Consider the following 23,503-nt stretch of genomic DNA (forward strand, 5'->3'; position numbering starts at 1 on the left):
TATAAACCAACCAATCAAAAGCACTGAAATTGAAACTGTGATTAAAAATCTTCCAACAAACAAAAGCCCAGGACCAGATGGCTTCACAGGCAAATTCTATCAAACATTTAGAGAAGAGCTAACACCTATCCTTCTCAAACTCGTCCAAAATATAGCAGAGTGAGGAACACTCCCAAATTCATTCTACAAGGCCGCCATCACCCTGATACCAGGAAAACTAAAAAAAATAAAACTACAGTCCAATATCACTGATGAACATAGATGCAAAAATCCTCAACAAAATACTAGCAAACAGAATCCAACAGCACATCAAAAGAATCATACACCATGATCAAGTGGGGTTTATTCCAGGAATGCAAGGATTCTTCAATATATGCAAATCAATCAATGTGATATACCATATTAACAAACTGAAGGAGAAAAATCATATGAACATCTCAGTAGATGCAGAAAAATCTTTCGACAAAACTCAGCACCCATTTATGATAAAAACCCTCCAGAAAGTAGGCATAGAGGGAACTTTCCTCAATATAAAGGCCATATGTGACAAACCCACAGCCAACATCATTCTCAATGGTGAAAAACTGAAACCATTTCCTCTAAGATCAGGAACAAGACAAGGTTGCCCACTCTCACCACGATTATTCAACATAGTTTTGGAAATTTTAGCCACAGCAATCAGAGAAGAAAAAGAAATAAAAAGAATCTAAATCGGAAAAGAAGTAAAACTGTCACTGTTTGCAGATGACATGATACTATACATAGGAAATCCTAAAGATGCTACCAGAAAACTACTAGAGCTCATCAATGAATTTGGTAAAGTAGCAGGATACAAAATTAATGCACAGAAATCTCTTGCATTCCTATACACTAATGATGAAAAATCTGAAAGAGAAATTAAGGAAACATTCCCATTTACCATTGCAACAAAAAGAATAAATTACCTAGGAATAAACCTACCTAAGGAGACAAAAGACCTGTATGCAGAAAACTGTAAGACACTGATGAAAGAAATTAAAGATGATACAAACAGATGGAGAGATGTCCCATGTTCTTGGATTGGAAGAATCAACATTGTGAAAATGACTATACTACCCAAAGCAGTCTACAGATTCAATGCAACCCCTATCAAACTATCAATGGCACTTTTCACAGAACTAGAACAAAAAGTTTCACAATTTGTATGGAAACACAAAAGACCCTGAATAGCCAAAGCAATCTTGAGAACGAAAAATGGAGCTGGAGGAATCAGGCTCCCTGACTTCAGACTATACTACAAAGCTACAGTAATCAAGACAGTATGGTACTGGCACAAAAACAGAAATATAGATCAATGGAACAGGATAGAAAGCCCAGATATAAACACACGCACATACGGTCACCTTATCTTTGATAAAGGAGGCAAAAATATACAATGGAGAAAAGACAGCCTCTTCAATAAGTGGTGCTGGGAAAACTGGACAGCTACATGTAAAAGAATGAAATTAGAACACTCCCTAACACCATACACAAAAATAAACTCAAAATGGATTAAAGACCTAAAGGTAAGGCCAGACACTATAAAACTCTTAGAGGAAAACATAAGCAGACCACTGTATGACATAAAACACAGCAAGATCCTTTTTGACCCACCTCCTAGAGAAATGGAAATAGAAACAAAAATCAACAAATGGGACCAAATGAAACTTAAAAGCTTTTGCACAGCAAAGGAAACCATAAACAAGATGAAAAGACAACCGTCAAATGCAAGAAAATATTTGCAAATGAAGCAACTGACAAAGGACTAATCACCAAAATTTACAAGCAGCTCATGCAGCTCAATATCAAAAAAATAAGCAACCCAATCCAAAGATGGGCAGAAGACCTCAACAGACATTTCTCCAAAGAAGATATACAGATTGCCAACAAACACATGAAAGGATGCTCAACATCACTAATCATTAGAGAAATGCAAATCAAAACTACAATGAGGTATCACCTCACACCAGTCAGAATGGCCATCATCAAAAAATCTACAAACAATAAATGCTGGAGAGGGTGTGGAGAAAAGGGAACCCTCTTGCACTGTTCGTGGGAATGTAAATTGATGCAGCCACTACGGAGAACAGAATGGAGGTTCCTTAAAAAACTAAAAATAGAACTACCATATGACCCAGCAGTCCCACTGCTGGGCATATACCTTGAGAAAAACCATAATTCAAAAACAGTCATGTACCACAATGTTCATTGCAGCTCTATTTACAATAGCCAGGACATGGAAGCAACCTAAGTGTCCATTGACAGATGAATGGATAAAGAAGATGTGGCACATATATACAATGGAATATTACTCAGCCATAAAAAGAAAAGAAATTGAGTTATTTGTAGTGAGGTGGATGGACCCAGAGTCTGTCATACCGAGTGAAGTCAGTCAGAAAGAGAAAAAGAAATACTGTATGCTAGCACCTATATATGGAATTTAAAAATTAAAAAAAAAATGGTTCTGAAGAACCTAGGGGCAGGACAGGAATAAAGATGCAGACATAGAGAATGGACTTGAGGACACGGGGTTGGGGAAGGGTAAGCTGGGATGAAGTGAGAGAGTGGCATGGACTTATATATACATTACCAAATGTAAAATAGATAGGTAGTGGGAAGCAGCTGCATAGCACAGGGAATCAGCTCGATGCTTTGTGACCACCTAGAGGGGTGTGATAGGGAGTGTGGGAGGGAGATGCAAGAGGGAGGAGATATGGGGATATATGTATATGTATAGCTGATTCACTTTGTTATAAAGCAGAAACTAACACACCATTGGAAGGGAATTATACTCCAATAAATATATTAAAAAAACAAAAACAAAAACAGATGTACAGACTAATGGAACAGAATAGAGAGCCCAGAAAGAAACCCATGCACATATGGTCAATTAATTTTTGACAAAGGAGTCAAGAATATACAACACAGAAAGGATAGTCTCTTCAGTAAATGGTGTTGGAAAATTGAACAGCCACAAACAAAAGAATAAACCTGGACATCATACACAAAAATTAACTCAAAATGATTAAAGACTTGAATGTAAGACCTGAAACCACAAAACTCCTAGAAGAAAACATCGAGAGTAAAATCCTTGATGTTGGTCTTGGCTATGATATTTTGGATTTGATACGAAAAGCAAAGGCATCAAAAACAAAAGTCTACAAGTGGAACTACAACAAATTGAAAAGCTTTTGCACAGCAAAAGGAAACCATCAACAAAATGAAAAGGTAACCTGTGGAATGGGAGAAAGTATTTGTAAATCACATATCTGATAAGGGGTTAATATCCAAAATATACAAGGAACTCATACAACTCAATAGCTAAAGAAAATACAAAACACAAAACAAAACAGAAATCCAATTTTAAAATGGGCAAATGACCTAAATAGATATCTTTCCAAAGAAGACAACCAAATACTAACAGGTACATGAAAAGGTGCTCGACATCACTTATCATAAGAAAAATGCAAATTAAAACCACAGCAAGATATTATCTCACACCCGTTAGAATGGTATCATCAAAAAGATGATATAAGTGTTGGCAAGGATGCGGAGAAAAAAGAACGCCTTTGCACTGTTGGTGGGAATGCATACTGGTGAAACCAACATGGAAAACATTATGGAGCTTCCTTAGAAAATTTAAAAAATAGAACTACCACGTGATCTAACAAGCCCCACTTCTGGATATATATTCAAAGAAAATGAAAAGAGGATATCAAAGAGATATCTGCACCTCTGTGTTTACTGCAGCATTATTCACAATAGCCACGACATGGAAACAACTTGTGTCCATCAACAGAAAAATGGATAAAGAAGATAATGGCATATCTATACAATGGAATATTATTCAGCCATGAGAAAGGACATCTTGCCATTTGTGAGAACAAAGATGGACCATGGGGACAGTATGCTGACTGAAATAAGTCAGACACAGAAAGACAAGTGTGAATGATCTCACTTATGTGTGGAATCTAAAAAAGCCAAACATAGAAACAGAGACCAGAATGGTGTAACCAGGTGCTGGGGGTGGGAGAAAAGGGGAAATGTTGGTCAAAGAGTACAAACTTCCAGCAATAAGATGAATAATTTCTGGGGTTCTAATGTACAGCATAGTGATTATAGTTAATAATACTGTATTGTATAATTGAAAGTTGTAAGAGAGTAGATCTTAAATGTTCTCAGCACAAAAAAGAGATGGTAATTATGTGATGTGATATGCAAGTGTTAGCTAATGCTATGGTGGTAATCATTTTGCAATACATAAGTGCATCAAATCAATGCATTTTACACCTTAAACTTATACAATGTTATATGTCAATTATATCTCAATAGAGCTGGGGGGAAAAAAGGAAAATAACAAGTGTTGATGAGAATATAGAGAAATTGAAACCCTCATACACTGCTAATGGGAATGCAAAATGGTTCAGCTGAAAAAAAAAAAATGGTTCAGCTGATGTGGAAAAGTTTGGCAGTTCCTCAGAAGGTTAAACATAGAACTACCACAAGACCCAGCAATTCCACTCCTAGGTATACTCCTGAGAGAAGTGAAAACATGTTCATACAAAAACTTCTGCACAAATGTTCACAGCAGCATGATTCATAATAGCCCCAAAGTAGATACAACCCAATGTCTGTGAAGTGATACTAGATAAACGAAATGTGGTATATCCACACAATGGAATATTATTCAGCCATTCAGAGGAATGCAGTACTGTAAGATGCTACAACATGGGTTAACCTGGAAAACATGGTAAGTGAAGGATTGTGATTCCATTCACATAAAATGCCCAAAACAGGCAAATCCATGGAGACACAAAATAGGTTAGCAGTTGCCAGGGGATAGAGGGAAGGAGGGAATCTGGACTAACTGTTAATAGCTATGGGACTTCTTCAGAATGAAATGTTCTGAAATTAGATAGTGGTGATGGTTACACAACATAGTGAATATACGGAAAACCACTGGAGTATGCACTTTTAAATGGTAAAATTTATGTTATATGAATTATATCTCAATAAAATATTAAAACAAAACAAAAAATAAATAAATTACAAACTTTAAGAAAAATTATTTAGCATTGAGGTAACATTTGTATGTAGTCTTCTTAAACTCACTGTTTATTTTTTCCATCTAAAATAGCTGAATGCACTTATCTCTATATTTTAAACTTGAATTTTTTATGTGTGTATGAGGGTATGGGTTTGAGACTATGTCTCCTGGGAGATAAGAAAAAGTTCAAATGAAAGAAAAGAAACAGTATATTGTTAAGACTATTTGCCCCAACTTTTGGTTGGTAAGATTATTTGTTCTTTGGGCCCTAGAATATGTTTATAAAAGTAAAATTAAACAATAAAATAAACAATAAAACAATATAGTATGTGAATTATATCTCAAATTTTTAAAAACTGCAAGAGCTATCTCAGCAGTTTTTTGGCTAATATGTACTATAAGTTTCTAAGACAGAGATACAGAATTTCATGTTTTCCATCTTATTTAACAGCGGAAACCTTTTTTCATGGAATCGCTCTACGGGAAAAATTGCTCTAATGAATTCACTCAAAGTAAATATGAAGGTAAGAGCATACAGTACTTGGAGTAGATGGTTTGTCTTTAATGTTTAATCACTGCTGATTCTAGTCTTTGCCATTTTTCCTTTTTTTTTTGGCTCTGTTGACAGTATCCCGTCTCATTATGTACATTAAGCTTTTGTTGCCCTGCATTTAATTGCTCCTGGTATGAGAAATGGGACTTCAAAAGACTCTTTTAAAACTAAGGTAATATCCTGGAAATTGAGCACAAGGTAACTAAGATGACTGTAATTTAATAGGACATGTGAAGCTTAAAATACGCACAGGGTTTTTAATCCAGCTAAGGCTATAATGCACAAAGCATGACATTTTAAGTCTATTAAGTCATTCCAACAAGATTAGCCTTCAGGTTAGGTATATTACTCTGGAGACTATTGTCACAATGTCATGGGGACACTCATGCCAATATATTTTATTGGTAATGATACACACGGGTGCCTAAGCCACACTAGCCAGAACGGCCTTAAGAAAAACTTCATGTGTTTTAAACAATACATATAAAAAAGTAATCTTGACCCATGCTTCCTGTTTTCTAAATGATAAAATAAATAAATCTGCCATGATTAAGGAAATAGCCTGAAATCAACAGACTGCATTCTTGTATTCTTGATATCTATGATAACTTTGCAGAACACAAAAAACATTGAATTACAAAAATGAAAGAAAAGGAGAAGGGGAGGAAAAGGAGCAGGAGGAGGGAGATAAAGGGAGGGAGGGAGGGAGGGGAGGGAGAGAGAGGAGGGAGGGAGCGAGGGAGGGGAGGGAGGGAGAGAGGGAAAAGGGAAGCAGCAGCCACAACAGAAACAGCAAAGTATTTTCTTCAGTGACTCTATCGGGAGCAACAGTGTGACTTAATTAGTCAGAAGAACTAAGAAAAGCTCAGATATTTGTGGACAAATGCCATTTCTAATTGTGCCTGACTATTTTGTTTTCTACTTGTGAATCGCTATAACTGATTTTGTTTTTTGCATGTTTAGATTCTAAACGTATTTTATACCAGAAAAAAAGATTTGATTTTTTTTTTTTTTTGGTGGTGTAGAAAGCAAAGCCTGATATCACGTGAACCAGATGTACTATTTTGGATGGAGTACAAGAAAACCTGTGAAGATTAACAGTAAATCTTTTTCTGTGCTCATAAGCTGCTGAAAAAATTGGCATAAAATGTGCTACTACTAAATAAGTTATGTATGTATATCTTACTGGCTACAAATGAGTGAATGACCAAGGTAGAGTTTGCTCTTTAGAAGGCGAGGCTTAAGCAGAGCCAAGGGTACATTTCACATCCCAAAGCATGCCTTCCATTTCCCTTATTATGTAAATTATTCTCTGATAGAAACCTAGCTGTTTCAGGTGGAACTTTCACCCTTATGGGACATTCTCTAGCCAAGCCTTACGTGACCTCTGTCACAATTACTCTCTAAGTGCACATTCATAAAATAATCTTATATAATACATGTTTAAATATTTTGAACTATGTTATCTTTGTTATTAATGTTCAACCTTTTATATCTCTATTTCCTGCTTCTACAACTAGTTTCCTTGAGATGAGAGTTCGTATTTTATATGCCTCTCTACATGTCCACAGAATCAAAGAATAATATAAGTGTTCACTAATCTAAAAAATGTCCTTCAATTTAGAAGAGACATTTTCTGCCAGAGAATGTAAATTATTGTGAAGTGTTGGATGACTTCATTATTTATTTATCAGGTATTCATATAATGCCTACCAGGTGCCAGCCACCAGTATGTTAGTGTATTTGAAAAATATATTAACTCACAGAATCTTTGTAGCAACCTAATTTCAATAAGTTCTCTTACTATCTTTCCCATTTTACAGATGAGGAAACTGAGGCACACAGCAGCATTACTGCTAACAGATAATAAATAGCAGATGCAGAAATCAGACCCAGGCAGTTTAGCTCTAGAATCTGTGCTTGTTTCAGCCATTATACTCTACTGCCTTGGATGGCCATGCTGCATTGACTCTACTTTCTCTTCACCTCATAGTAGTTTGGTTACTATCAATTACATATCATACATACTCTTACCTACAGTAATGATTGTGAGGTGTCTTGGACTAGGTTGTTTCTTTCACATTCAATATAGAACACATTTGCAAAAGCATTCCAAATACTCTCTTGCCACCTCTCTTACCAACTTCCTTTTTTTTAAGATTTAAACTTTTTAAATTGAAGTATAGTTGATGTACATTATTATAAGTTACAGGTGGACAATACAGTGATTCACAATTTTTAAAGGTTATACCCCATTTAGTTATTATAGAATTTTGGCTATATTTCCTGTGTTGTATAATATATCCTTGTAGTTTATTTTATACATAATAGTTTGTACCTCTTAGTCTCCTACCCCTTCCCTCTCCCCACTGGTAACCACTAGTTTATTCTCTATATCTGTGAGTCTGCTTCTTTTTTGTTGTATTCACTAGTTTCTTGTATTTTTTTAGATTCTGCATATAAGTGATATCATACAGTATTTGTCTTTCTCTGTCTGACTTATTTCACTTAGCATAATGCCCTCCAAATTCATCCATGTTGTTGCAAACGGCTAATAATTGCCATTGTGGCTTTGATGTGCTCCACTATTACAGTATAACTTACAACAATGTTACCCTGTTCTTTTAAAATTATTGTTTAGCCATTGAGAATAAACATTCCTACTTTGGTTTCTTTTCCTCTAATCTCTTCTGGCTATGTGTACAGTGTTGGTGCCTTTTGATGGAAAATAGAACACCAAGAACTTCTATCTTGGCATCAGTTTCAGGTCCCATAAAAACAAATCTGCATCAGACTCTTCTGGTGCTTCCTTATAGCCGAGACGGGAAATCATCATCATATCCTCAATCTGCTCCCAGAAGCTACTCAGCAGATCCAGCCAAGCTGTCCTGAAACAGGAGTTCACCCTGAGAACCTGCATGTATTAAAAGCAGTCTTTTAAAGTTTCCTTTATGCTAATAAAGAAAGGTCCATTGTAAAGATGTCTGCACTTGAAGCAAAGGGACGGTATTCTATGTGAATGTTGCCATCACGTTCTCATCGGCCCATCCACCAGCTACAGGATGCCTTTCTCTGCCTCTAAGTGCCAGAGCATCTGTATAATGCGAGTAGATTTGATGGGAGCTGGGGAAGAAAGGGGCCAGGGGATGAGAGAGCTTTTGTGGAGGAAACCTTTTAGCGTGTGCCCCCTGTGGAGGGGGGAAGAGAGAAATGATCAAAGGGCTCACAAGAAGCGAAGTTCCCTCTAAGAGGACAGATAAAGGACAAAGGTTGTTATATTAAAATATCTAAGGAACTCTCAATGCAGCGTGGAGAAACAGAACACTAGCACAATGCTCTTCGTATATGCCGCCAGCCTACTTTGTTCAGCAGTGTGACATATGCATTTAGGGCCAACCAGTCATTCAGGCCATCATCCCCAAAGTCTATGTGGAAGAATCTCGGAATGCACTGGACCCTCGTGCCCATGCAAGGGGAAAAAAAGTCCTGTTTTGGGTAGCCTTTTAACCAGACTTACCTTAAATAAAGGCTGGCGTGAACACTTTTCAGAAAGCTCACGTTGCTTAAAATTGCTAATGGCAACTTACCTCCTTAACTTCAAACCTCTGTCCTCTACGTTATGTGCTCATGGCATAAAGTTGAGAAGAGACATGGCAATACATACAATTCACTCTACAAAAACTGAGCAAATACTATGGCTGGTAAAGGGATACACCATAGACTGTGCTCTCAAGAAATTTCTTTCACCATCTAGTAAAGATAAGAAGCATAAGCAGGTAAGCCTAATACAACGTCAAAGACATTGTGTGTTATAGAAGGATCTGTTCCCAGGGTGTTATGGACAGATCAAGAAGGATCGTGCAGCTCAATCAGGGTGGGCTTCAAGGAGGAGTCAAAGTCTATGAATTTATGGTTAGTAGGTACATCCTTGTCATAGATTCCCTGCCTGGTGAAATTATGTTATGAATAAATTTGACATATTTAACATCTAGCCCTTAATATCTCACCTGATTTTCTGATCCTGCCATCAGCAAGCATATCTTCCCTTTTCCCAAACCTGGTTGAAACTATTACTATCAAAACCTCAGTTACAGAGTGGATATATGTGTATGTATGACTGATTCACTTTGCTGTACAGCAGAGACTAACACAACATTGTAAAGCAACTCTACTCCAATACAAATTAATTAATTAAAAAAAACCTTCAGTTACAAAAGAGCTAGCTAAACATGGGCCAACCCCACCGGAGACCAATTTTCCTACTTGGAATACCCAGGCCAGCTCTAGCTATGTTCCCCCTGTAGTCAGTATTTTCTCTGTCTGATTATCCTGCCATACTTTTGTCTTTATATTTATTTCTCTTTGTAACAACTTCTCTTCCTCCTACCTCACCTTCTCCTCCATCCCACCCAACTCTGCCACAAACACAGACACACCACACACCCACATCACACCTGAGTGATTATACCTAGAACAAGTTCTACTCATCTCTTAAGTGGTTTTTAAACACAAAAGGGTAACCTAGTAAAAGGGGAGAATCGATAGTGTTATTTTAATTTCTGGGAAAAATAGTTCTGGAGACAAAATGATAGTTGCATTTAATTCCAGTTCCCAAATATATTTGGCTGTTGTATTTATAAAAGCTCCAAACTATGGTTTCCATTGTTGTCCCTGGTGAAATGAAGAGTCCAGGTCAAGACAGAAACCAGGGAAAATTGGGTCTGTACAGGAAGTAAATGACAGGTGTAGTTCATGATCCAGAAAGCCAATGTCCAGGCACTGTTCTAAAGTCCCTTATGTATATTAAGATATTTAATCCTCACAATTGTCTGATGAGATAAATACTATAATTATCACCCTCATTTTACAGATGGTAAAATGGAAGCATGGAAAGATAAGAAAATATGCTCGAGGTCAGAGAGGTAGGAACTGGCAGAGCAAGGCAGTTTGGCTCTGGAGTCTGAGCACAGGAGTGCCCACCACACACTCAGCACAGCAAGTTGTGCAGGGTCACTAATAGGGCTTCACACGCAGCTTATCTTAATGGGACTGGAGCCCTGGTTCAGTAAGGCAGTCTGGATCAAAAGGCAGGGCTAGGGCTTGTGTTCCATTATAAGGTGTCTCCGAGACTCCTACCAAAGGCTTTCTCCTTGCCTGGGGCTGTCTTGTACTTTAGTTTACTTTATTTTGCTTATACCATTTAAAAGGCTATAGCTAGGCTTTGACACATATGATGCTGTAAAATCAACTACATAGCCAGGAAAAAAAGAAAGGACACACACCAAGAAATACTGAAGCTCTAAGGGGGAAGGGATTTGCTATAATTGAGAACTTAACACTAGGAACCTTTAGTCACTTACATTTTACTTAATCAAACCTGACCCGCTTTCTTAAAAATCTGCTTTGGGGCTTCCCTGGTGGCGCAGTGGTTGAGAGTCCGCCTGCCGATGCAGGGGAAACGGGTTCGTGCCCCAGTCTGGGAAGATCCCACATGCCGCGGGGCGGCTAGGCCCGTGAGCCATGGCCGCGGAGCCTGCACGTCCGGAGCCTGTGCTCCACAACGGGAGAGGCCACAACAGTGAGAGGCCTGCGTACCACACAAAAAAAAAAAAAAAAAAAAAAAAAAAATCTGCATTGAAACTCAGCAGGCCAAAGTAAAACTTCTGTATACCACCCTACCTTATAGTTTTCATAACATTTAAAGAGATTTTTTTTACTGTCTTCCTCAAAGTTAGATGGACTTACTTCTCAAGAGAATTTATTCTACTTTTAGACATATCAAATAATTTAAAGGTTTGTCTCAATATTGAATAAACCCTAATATAGCATGTAGAACAGAAACTGGTTCATCATAAATGCTCAACGAATGTTAGCTTTATTATTATTTTTTTACGGGCAGTTTTGATTCAATGCATCATATAGGCATACCTATACACGTATTTAGAAAAGTTTTTAAAAATAGTGTGATTCTTAATCTCTTGATTGTTGACACACCCTTATACTAGGCAGCTTTTGTACCATAAGGAAAATGATCTGGACAACACATAAAAGAAATTGATTGCTGCTGGGTGGTAGATGCTGCAATAAAGCACTTTCTAATTAATTTGATATTAATTAAATTAATATCAAAATCCAGTAATTCATAAACTGTTGCTATCAGCAGCGAGACAAATATGTTTCTTGAGTATAATGTTGACGATATGCCAGTTAGTAATGTTCACATAACATGGGCTTAGCTAGACCAAAGCAACCCCTCCTCAATCTAGAGCTGACGGAGTAGAAATCACACCCATTGAGGCCACTGGGAACCTGAACCAGGAACCAGAGCTGCAGAGGGCATAAGATCTCCCAGGTTTGCTGAGAAGTAAAGAGAAGACATTTTGCAAAGGAATTTGGCATCCTTCACAAAAAGAAGATACATGGAGACAGAGAAGGATGATTGTTGACTGAAATACAAATGCACTATTATTGTTTGATGATCCAATGGAAATAACCCAGGAGTCTGAATTATTTATCATCAGCCCCTTTCTGTCCCTATTTGCAGTGATAATTATTATTAGGTTGGTTGCTAGAGAATCAGGCAAACAAGCAGCTATTCTCAAAACTAGTCTGGAAAATATTAATTTTGGTTTGGGGAAAGACCTTTTAAATGGCTGTCAGGAATGCATTTGAAGTGGAACGAAAGGATCAATTGAATAGAGCTTCAATTTTCACAGTTTCCTATCAGGATAAGGAAAACAAAAGAAAACATTGTTTTCTAGAAAGCGTTATTTCATTGTGATTATAATGAGTGATTCTGGCCATTTATTTTTTCCCCACCTGGGGCCACCTTTTGTTACAGTATATTTTGCATATTAAGCAGGAAAAAAGCTAATCTTAAATTAATAACTGCACAAAAGCATACATTTTTGATAGGAAAAGGGCACTCATGTTTAGAGTTTATCAGGTATTAAAAACAGATATTTAACCTCTACATCTAGCCCTTTTATTTTTCATGAAAAATTTTCGAGTGCCTTATAAAGCTATCTGCAAAGTTATCTATGTCCTATAGACACGAAGAAGCATAGATCCATTAAAACTAGTGGCCTTTGGGAAGGCCTACACCTCTATAATAAAACTGAAATGTTGCTGTACCAGAAATGCCACAATTCAGTTTTCACCATTTGGAGTCTCTCATTGATTTGTTTTAACATTTGATGTTACTGATGATAATAATAATAAATGACATTTATTGGGCACTTACTCTGGGTCAGACACCAAGCTAGGCTCTTGTCATTCCTTTAATATTTATGATAGTCTGCAAAGTCTGCAAGATGGCCATTATTCACCTCCACTTAACAGATGAGGAAAATAAAGCTCAGAGAGGTTAAGGAACCAGCATAAAGCGTACAGCAAATGAACTCTGGGGCTGGGATTCCCATGTTCATCATGGTGTCTCCACATCCTGCACCCACTGTGCTCCATCCCACTCCCTCTTCTGTCCTCTACCAGCCTGTCCCGTGATGTTCCGTCTGTGATGAAGGAAATGTTCTAAACCTGCACCTTCCAAAGGTACTCAGTTGACTGTGGCTACTGGGCACTTGAAATGTGGATATTGTGTGACTGAGGAAATAAAGTTTTAGTTTTATTTAATTTGAATGCCCACATATGACTAGTCGCTACAGTATTAGACAGTGTAACAAACAAGGCAGAACTGTAACGCAGAAGATACCTACCCTAGTATACTTAGTAAGGATGATAGTTGGACTGAGCAATTTTTGATGGGCATCCTCGTCCTTTCATTCTTTTCCAGTGAAATTCATTCATCACTGGCTGTGGGCATCATGAGTAGTACCATTATGCCTTGAGCGAGTGATACTGCATGAGGCTGCCCCCCGCTCCCCACTTGCCCCAGGTCTGTGAGGAGATCTGGCCCCCCTCCATTAGTATTCATGCCCACTGTCTACATCTGCTTCTCCTTCTTTTCTCCTGTCCACTAATGTACCATACACCCCAAAAATTAAATATCCTGCTTACCCACACCATTAGTCTTCGGAATGGTAAGGGAAAGACACTTTAGAACTTCTTCTCTAAAAAAATTACACTTTCTTCTTTGAAGTATTATTAAATTTTATCTGCTATAACAGCTGAACATCCTTAGAACTTCATAATGAGAGTGACAACTATTTCTCAATGCTGACTCTGAGTCAAGCAACCATCTCATTTAATCATTACCACAGCCCCATGAGGTGATGCTAACATATCCCCCATTTTACAGATGAGGAGCTCGTCTGGTTCACCTCAAAGTCCTCTACTCTTTCCACTGCTCTATCCTGTCATTAGCTTTCAAATTTGTCATGGTCTCCTACGTCTGCTACATATTAACCTTGGTTATGGGACAAATACACCTCACATAAAGAGAAGCAATTAGACAAATGTTGATACAAGAGAGTCTTGGAAAAGTCCCTTGTAGAATCCTAATCTTCTCAAGATCAATGTTGGCAGAACAAGAAAATGTGTAGAAGTTAAAGCCCAACTGGACTTATTTGGTTTAAAAATGAAATCTAATTACTGCTATAGATAAACTGCTGAGACCACATCTATGACAATAAAATTAGATTAATGGAGAGATGAGATTTGATTAACTACTTAGGATCATTCATCAAGATTTCAGTGTGTTAAATTCGATTCTATTAGGTGAGAAAAAAAATACCTACCCGTGTAAAGTTATGCTCTTAATATGCATCCTTGTAGTACGACATTTGATGAGCACCCTAGGCTGAACTTAAAGGTCAAGAAAAATGCCTTCTCAAAAGACCTGAAATAGCAATAAAAAATACAAAAACAGCATTTCACCAACCCACAGCATAGTTCTTAAATTTATCTATCTGAAGCTGCTAAAGGAAGAGCAAACCTGCATTTGCATATGAATCGGCTTCTAGGATTTCCAAGCTCTTTTACAGAGAAAGATGTTATCAAGAAAAAGTATCTCAATCTTCAGTACTTCTATTTCTTCATGAAAAGCAAAGGATGGAAGCAATTAGTCTCTAGAGTTTGTTAAGTGCTTGTAGATCTAAGGATGCTTTTCTCCATCTAATGGTTTATCTACAGAATATTATTTAATGTGATGTGTGTGTGTGTGTGTGTGTGTGAATATAAACTTTTTATTCTGACTTAGTCTAACTCTAATTCTCACCATCAAGCCCCCTAAAAATAGATATATTTTCAACCATAGACAGGATCTACATTTTTAAAAATTAAAAACAGATAATAGATATTCTACTTTGAGTATACTCGCTCCATTTTTCCAAACAACATTCTTAGCATGGGTATGAAATTATATTAACTGTTTCTAAATCTATTATATTAAAATTCCAAAGTATAGTTCTACTTCCTTGATCCTGATTTCCTGAACAGGGATAGAAAGGCGTTTCTAAGCATCACTGCCATATTTTTTTCTTGGCGCCTGTGACTTTGATTTCCCTATGTGCCAACTAATCTTATTTTCCCCACAAATCTCTATTAAGCTACATAGCTGCAGCTAGTCATTTCTCTGTACCCTTCTTCAAATGTAAAATCTCCATCTCTGGGAGCACTCAGAGTCTGTCCAGGGACCCATTGCAAATGAAGATAAATTGACACTGTGCCTGGGGAGCTCTGGTCAGAAATGCAATTTTCAAGAAGATGGTGACTAGCCTCCAAAAGTATTCATGTCAATGAAACATGACAGGTGTCACCAGGAACAGAGATCCCAGGCAAAGGGAAATTAGAACCTCTCATGTCCCTACTCATCTGTGGTGTCCTAATTGCAGTTGTTGGCATTAATTGATGCTGGTGCCATTTTTGATCATGTGGGGCTGTCTTGAGTACCTTGCATTTCCAAAGGGCTTGACATCCTGAGAGCCAGCCACAGCATGTTTGGATCAAATTTGCTTTCAACATGCCATGTTCAAGAATCTTCTTCCCGAAGGCCATTAGTGAAAATGACCTGGCAAATTCTTCGCCCCCTGAAACTGCACTTGCTGCTGAGGAAGCCATTCATGGCTTATCTTTCCTACAGCTGTAAGAGTTGCAGAGAGTGTAATAATTCATCAGTGTGGCTGTGGAGTTGTATAATCAGACATGTATTTCAGATAACTGTCTTCTCTCCCAGATGATGCCGTATGTTCTCCTTAGGTGTGCTCCAGAGGGCAATTGCATTTAATAAATGTTTTTATTGGTTTGAATGAGACAAAAGTAATTCTGAGTTGCAAACAAGATTTCTTCTTTAAGGGCAGAGTAACTTCTTGATTTTAGATACAGCATAAAAGTTTGTCATAAAGAAAAGAAAGGAAGCCCATATAGCTTTTCTTACTGATCTTGGACTAGAGCAAGGGAATTTAATTCTCAAGTGCCATTTTGTTTTTCAGGAAACATATAAATGCAGATCTGATGAAATATACTGCTCCATTAGCCATGGGTGACCTCCTGTTGGGTCTATTGAAGACTTACACAATTCACAGGACTAGGGGCAGTGAATTGCTTCCTTTGTTCCAAGAGCTTGAGGATTAACATTGTTTCAGCATTGAAAGCTTCATGACCTAAATGAAAAACTGGGTCCAGGTTTATAATGATATGCTTATTGGCTCTGCATTTCCAACCTGTTATGTTTTCCATTTGAGATAATAAAGAATAATAGATACATCCATCAGCAGCAATGAAATCAATTACAAATGTCTTTTCTTACCATCATCATTATTATATTATTACCAGCATCATTGTATAAAATATTACATATCCTTTGTACATTTCATTTAGTTTAATAAGAAGTACCTATTTGCTTTTGTCATATATTTAATACAAATACAACATATCTCTGACACTTTGATTCAAACTTTTTTGTGATTTAGTTGTGTAAACAGCCATGTTAAGACAACTTTTTAAAATACTTCATGTCAGAATGACTAGGCATCTTAAGAAATCTGCTCTTTTAGGACAAAGGTTATTTCATGAATCCCTTTTATAAATAATGTCTGTAAATGTCTTTTGAATGTCTATAAAATGATTTAAGGGAAACTGTCCCATCTTTGGCCACCCAGATGCATTTGTGTCTAGGGCCAGTGATTGTTCCTGCGAGATTTCAGCTTTTTTTTCCTGATCTCTCCTTCTCCCCACAGGTGGTTATCTTTGGGGCTTGCCTCTACCTTCCCTTCCTCAGGGAACAGAGCTGGAACTCACAAACTCCCTCCATGAAGAGGTTTCCAGAAGACAAGGGAAGAGCTGGATGGCACATGTAAAACAGTTACAAAGTATTTTATAGTTACTCCTTTTGGAAAAAATTTTTATTGGAGTATAGTTGATTTACAATGCTGTGTTAGTTTCTGCTGTACACTACTATATATAAAATAATTAATAAGGACCCACTGTATAGCACAGGGAACTCTATGCAATACTCTGTAACAACCTATATGGGAAAAGCATCTAAAAAAGAGTGGGTATATGTAGATGTATAGTTACTCTTGGTTGTGGAAAATAAGGCCTCAAAAGTCTTCTTAAAGTTTAAAATAGAGGTAATGAAAAAACTTAGGATTTTATGTCTCTACAAATCGTTTCCATTGTCCCCTCTGCCTTCAGCTAAGTGCTATTGCTACCAGGTAAAAATAGAGAATAACAAAATATTTAAGGAATACATTTGCTTCAAAATTGAACAGGAAGAGAAAAATCCTTTAGGGAGCAAATGGCATCCAAAGAACAAGCTCATTACTCAACCCTGTGGAGACAGATGAGTTTTCTGATAAGGCAGCAAATGCACATCTGGGTCCACCAGCTGTATACTCCAAACTCTTTTTGAATATGGGGGCCCACACTCCCCCAATATTCTTATTTATTGCTTATCCTTATTTATATAAAATGTACCTTTGTAACATTTGACTTTTTAAAACACACACATACAAAAATGAAATATAAAAAAGTGAGGTAAAATATAAGTATACATAGAAACCCTAATATTTTACTCTGTAACGAAATCCATCACCTTGTGTATACTTTGGGCTACCTATACCCATATTTTGGAACATTGATTCCTAAATCTTTTCATGCATGGAGCCAAGTTTAACCTTGAATATTTCATCTTGCACTTTTACTTTTTTAGTCTGCAGGCAATGCTTGATGTACAATGATTGCTGGCAATGGATATAATGATTTTTTATTTCTTCCAGTGGTTTGGTAACACAAACCTAGCCACAAATCTTTCATTTTCTCTTTGTGATATTAAGACTGCATACTGGGACTTCCCTGGTGGCGCAGTGGTTAGGAATCTGTCTGCCAATGCAGGGGACACGGGTTTGTGCCCCGGTCCGGGAGGATCCCACGTGCCGCGGAGCGGCTGGGCCCGTGAGCCATGCCCGCTGAGCCTGCGTGTCTGGAGCCTGTGCTCCGCAGCGGGAGAGGCCACAGCAGTGAGAGGCCCGCATACCGCAAAAAAAATAAAAAAATAAAAAATAAAGAAAATTGGCTTTTTTCCTGTCAACCCTACCTATAGCTCCAATCCTATGTTTCACAGAAAGCTTTCTCAGAAGTTCTATGAATGGATTCAATCGCTCACTCTCTACTGCTCTCATTTCTGCCTCCCCCATAATCGTAATCTGCAGTATCCTCTCCTGTGCAATACAAACATGTGCCAGAGAACCCTGACCTCACTTTCCCCAAAACACTTTTAATTTTATTTTTTTTTTAATTTAAAAAAAAAATTTTTGGCTGCGCTGCACGGCACACGAGATTCTAGTTCCCCGACCAGAGATCAAACCCGCGCCCCTGCGTTGGAAGCAGAGTCTTAACCGTTGGACGGCCAGGGAAGTCCCCCCACCCCCAAAAAACTTTTTAAAACCTGTTGTTTATAATAAACACTCAGCTCCTGGTCTTGCAGGCATGCCTAAGTCCGAGTATTTCTCCCTGGCAGGTTTTTCTCCTAAGTCTTTGATTCTCCAGCGTAAGATTCCTCCTCCATCTCCCCAAACTGACCTCAGACTGTTGACCCCAAATTAAACAGTTCAGAAGTGTTCATCTCCCTTATAGAAAAGTGCCACTTTCTCTTTCTTCACCTCTTTTCCCCAACTCATCCCAGCTCTACCCAGAGAGCTTTCTTTAAATAAATGAATTCACCTTTTAATGTGTCCTTAAGCTGATCATTTATTTACTGGAGGGAAATTCTGTGGACGGCTCTAAATGTTACACTTTTAATCAAATGAAAAATATAAGAGCACCATTACTTCTGTCATTGTTCGACAGGCCTGCTTTAGTTCGGGTACTCTTGGTGCATCCATGCCAGCTTAGCTGTTCTCCGGACTCCTTTCTTCCCTCTGGCTCTTCCAGCATGGTCTGCTCTCTCTCAGCTAACCCCTCCTCCCCCCCTCCTCCTCCTTCCCTTTCCCACTCTCCACCCTCTCCCTGTCAAGGGAAGGCCTGACATTTTGTTCATTAGCCTAGCTGTTTCACCGCTGGTTAAGAAACTGGCCCTGAAAATAGGATTTGCATATCTCCCAGACAAAGGTTAGAAGTGCTCTCCTACCTGGAGGTCTCTGTCTGTCTCCAGGCTTTACCATGACTGCTAGTGCCTGCATGGGGAAAGCGGGAGAGAGAAACATACTCCTTTCAAATTCCAAACCCTGATAGAATGGGTACTGCTGTTTGACGGTAGAGATGCATCAAAATAATGGAGAATCTAAATTCTAGAAACCTAGATATGAAAATGGACTTTGCCAAATAGTAAAGTATATTTAATTCAGGCATTCAGATCCAGATTATTTAAAAGAGCATTTCAGTTAATAGCAGTCTTGAGCATCATCAGTGCATCTGGAGACAGCGTGGTTTGGGGAAAGCACATTAATGGAATGGCTATGGAAATCCTGTAGGGCCAGCTGGTCCCAGGAGACTTCCAAGCCTTTCAATTATTTCCTCTGGAGTTAAGGCTATATCACCACCATGAATTTGCCTTTGAGCAGTGAGTCTTTGCATCACACTGGTAACTCATTGCCTTTTTGGTCCTTACTGGGGATTCAGAAGCTGTCTTCCATCAGCCTTGTCATCAGTCTCAGTTACAGTTTTGCTGTTTTGTAATTATATGCTATTATCTGTACATCATCTCATCCCATCTTCTGAACTGACTTCCAAGGCCATACTGAAAGGCACGTGCTATTTTCTGTGCTACTGTGCTATTTTCTGGTTTACACCCTCCTAGGTCCTTTAAAATCAAGGTCTAAAGCAGGGAGGGATGGCGTCCCTTGTTCAGAAAACTACCAACTACGTCATTGATAACCAATTACAGCGTTAAAAGCTAAATCTTGTAAGCTTCCTCTTCTGCCCCACAGGGATACAGAAAGAGTCTGGTGTGTGGAAACAAAGCAATCACTTAAAATGTAACAAGGCACATTTCTCAAACTAAAACCATGACTCACCCTACACATGCAATATTGATATTTCAGATTATATTTAATTGAACTGAGGTTGCAGTTTATTTTCCAAATGCAAACATGTGTTTAATTAGAGCAAAATGTGCATCTCTATAACACTGAATTTTAAGTACCAGGTTCTAAAGTTTATTGATTGATGATTATTGTGGGGAAACATGAGCTCTTATGCATAAATCTTTTGACAGGAGCTGTCTGTCAAAAATAATGATCCTTTTAAAACTCATGAATAAATAATGATGCAGGTCCACTTTACATAAAAATACATACTCATTTACACTCTGTCCACTGAAATGAAATATGGTTATTTAAAATAATGACTCTGTGATGGGTGAGTAATGAAACATTATTAATTTAATACACATGGTATTTTATACTCACTCTCAAATTACATGCATCTATTTTCAATATTAACACATTAGGCTATTTTTTTAAAAGACCTCTAACAAAACGTCTGGTACTGAAAATCCTTTCACGGATGAGATTGTGAATTTTAATTCTGCCACGCTGGGGTCTCATTTTGGTCACAAGCCGGAAAGTAATAACTGGGCTGTCACTGTGGTGATGTTTTATTGTCTGCCCTGACTTTGGAACATCCAGAAGGAGCCACCTCCTCTTCCTCCCATAGGAAAAAGCGTGACGAGTTGAGAAGGAAAGCCAGAATGCCATTTGCCTTTCTTCATCCTTTCCCATCTGGAATTCGATTCTGTGAATATGTTTTTTCTCTGGTCTTTTATTCCTTTATCCCACCCTGATTTTCTATCTCTTCGCTGAGTAAAAGTTGGGGGATGATCCTAAAAGTGGGCACTTCTCTGAGGATTTTCATTCGGAATTCAGGGACAGAGGCAGGAAATTAGAGAAAAGAAAAATTATGTTCACTTTTCCTTTTAGATGATATAGAGTCACTCTTCTGTATCACCCTTGGATTTTTCAGTTACTTATTCCCGCCACTTTCTTTTTTCTCCAGTCATGACCCAGCATCAGAAATGGTGATATTGAGAAAGGGGGTCTGGTCAGGTTTGGGAATGGGTGTGATGTGGAAAGATGGGAAGAAAGGAACCGTTGCTCAGTTTCCTTTTCCTACATGTTTTTCAAGCCATGCTGTCTGCCTTGGAACTCCCAGCTAGTTTTCAAAAGCTTAGGTTTTTAAAGGTGAGAAATGCTAATGGCAGTTTTTGTCACCATTTTATAGATGGGGAAAATGAATCACAACAAAATGACGTGTGTTGTGCACAAATACACAGAGGCATTCCTACTCCCAAGCTAACTCTTTGGTAGTAAACAAGTGTACAATGTACTGCAAATAGTATCATCTTCAGGACTGATACTGATACTAAGCATTGTTCCTTGGTACCATTGTCCTGTTTTGCCAACACACGTTCTGCTCTCTTGACCACATTCCATTTTCCGAACAGGAAAATGTCTATGAGTCAAAAAGAAAAAAACTCTGTTCGATGTTTTAAATCCGCTATTTAAGTCACTCAGCCAGTGCTGTTCAGCATATAAAATGTCCCCACACTTGAAAGATAATGTTTTGACATTTTTTTCAAATTAAAATCAATCTGGATTTAAGAATTTTGTGAAACCCTAGAGATAATTCTAGAATCCCCTGTCATGTTGTGGTAGAAAGTTTGTGAGTCCTGAGGTTAGAATGGGATCTTGAAAGACAAATAGCCAAGTGAAATTAATTTTAAATCTTTGGCTAAAGGTTAACTGTTTCTTAAAATAGATTTGAAAAGTGTCATCTTAATTGCTTTTCAAATGAATGTTTCATACAAAAGAGTGATTCAAACTGATTCATAAAAATATACACCCACAAATCTCATGTTTAGATATGCCTCTTATATAAAGTATAAATTTAGATACAGTATCAGGAAAGCATTAACTCCAACTAGCAAATACATATTTTTTAATTGTCCTCACATGAGACCTCTGAGTTAAAAATTGAGATGAAAAAAAAAAAAATTGAGATGGTATGGTTTCACTGTGTGTACTTTTCACTCACTTGTTTATACAACTAGATTGGCTCTTTTCCTTGATATTATCCAACTGCCAATTGTGTACTAGTTACTATTTTCTACACTATAGATTTCTTATAGGCCTTACCCAAAGGTATTATTCTAAACTTGTGTTATTAGATTTAAAGAGAACACACTTTTTTTTTTTTTTTTTTTTTTTTGCAGTACGCGGGCCTCTCACTGTTGTGGCCTCTCCTGCTGCGGAGCACAGGCTCCGGACGCGCAGGCTCAGCGGCCATGGCTCACGGGCCCAGCCGCTCCGCGGCATGTGGGATCTTCCCGGACCGGGGCACGAACCTGTGTCCCCTGCATCGGCAGGCAGACTCTCAACCACTGCGCCACCAGGGAAGCCCAGAACACACTTTTTAATTGCATTTTATTTTGCAGTATAATGCTTGTCAAACTAACAAGTCAATATGTAACAAGTGTTGTAGTTCGTGCTAAGTGCAATACTGAATTGGGCCAGATAAAAAGAAATAGCATTAAAAAGATAATCACAAACCTAAAAAAGATCATTGCAGGATATCACTTCCACCAATACTCCCCAAACAGGTCATAGAAACACCAGGCAAAATAGAACATTATTAATTCAGACATTTCTCTTTAAGAATTTCTAAATAAGCATGCCATTTAGGGGTCTTTTCTTTCTGTAAATAAATCTGTTCTAATTTATACCTTAGAGTGATAAATTCTGTCCCTGATTTTAGTTTGTCTCCAAAATAATGCATTATTAATATCTGGATTTTTGAAACAATGGGAGCATTAAAGTAAAACTCACAACTTTCAGGCCAAGACCAAGAGGGGCCATTCAACTGGCAAGTAATGACAAGGGTGTGGCTGACATCACTCTTGCTTTCAGAGAAGGCATATTTAATCTTTGAGGCAAAGACTGTGGCCTTAGCCTTTTGGAGTCAATTTACTAATTTTTTGTTTGTTTTCTTGGCCATTTGTGCTGCTAATACTAGTCCATGCAAAGATGAGAATTAATGACTAAGCCATACGTTCATAAAGGTAATTTAGCCTTCTGAAAATAGACAAATTAGGAAAAATTAATTCTGTAGAGGCATAGGAGAAAACAAAATAAAATTATCATTTTTCAAAACAATAATTTACATCTGGACCGCACATGAGAGTAAACAGACAAAATTTGACATTCAGGCTACTTGTTTCATATGTTGTAATACATTATTTATTTAGGTGTTTAATTTTGTTGTTTTTGTATCCTTGTGTCTTTGGTTATTCATATAGTTGAAACATCATTTTACATGAATACATGTTTTAAAGACTTTCTAGTGAAGGAAAAGCTTTCTAAAAGAGAAATCTTTGGAAAATAGCTTTGGTCCAGAAATCAAGAGCTGTGGCTTTTTATATTCCTTGTTTTGTCATTATTGGTGTGACAAGTCACTGTCACATCCTGGGAGTCATTTACAAAACAAAGTTTAAT

The sequence above is a fragment of the Mesoplodon bidens genome (genome assembly GCF_964165515.1).
Source record: "Mesoplodon bidens genome assembly, chromosome: 8".
In the NCBI taxonomy this organism is placed as follows: domain Eukaryota; kingdom Metazoa; phylum Chordata; class Mammalia; order Artiodactyla; family Ziphiidae; genus Mesoplodon; species Mesoplodon bidens.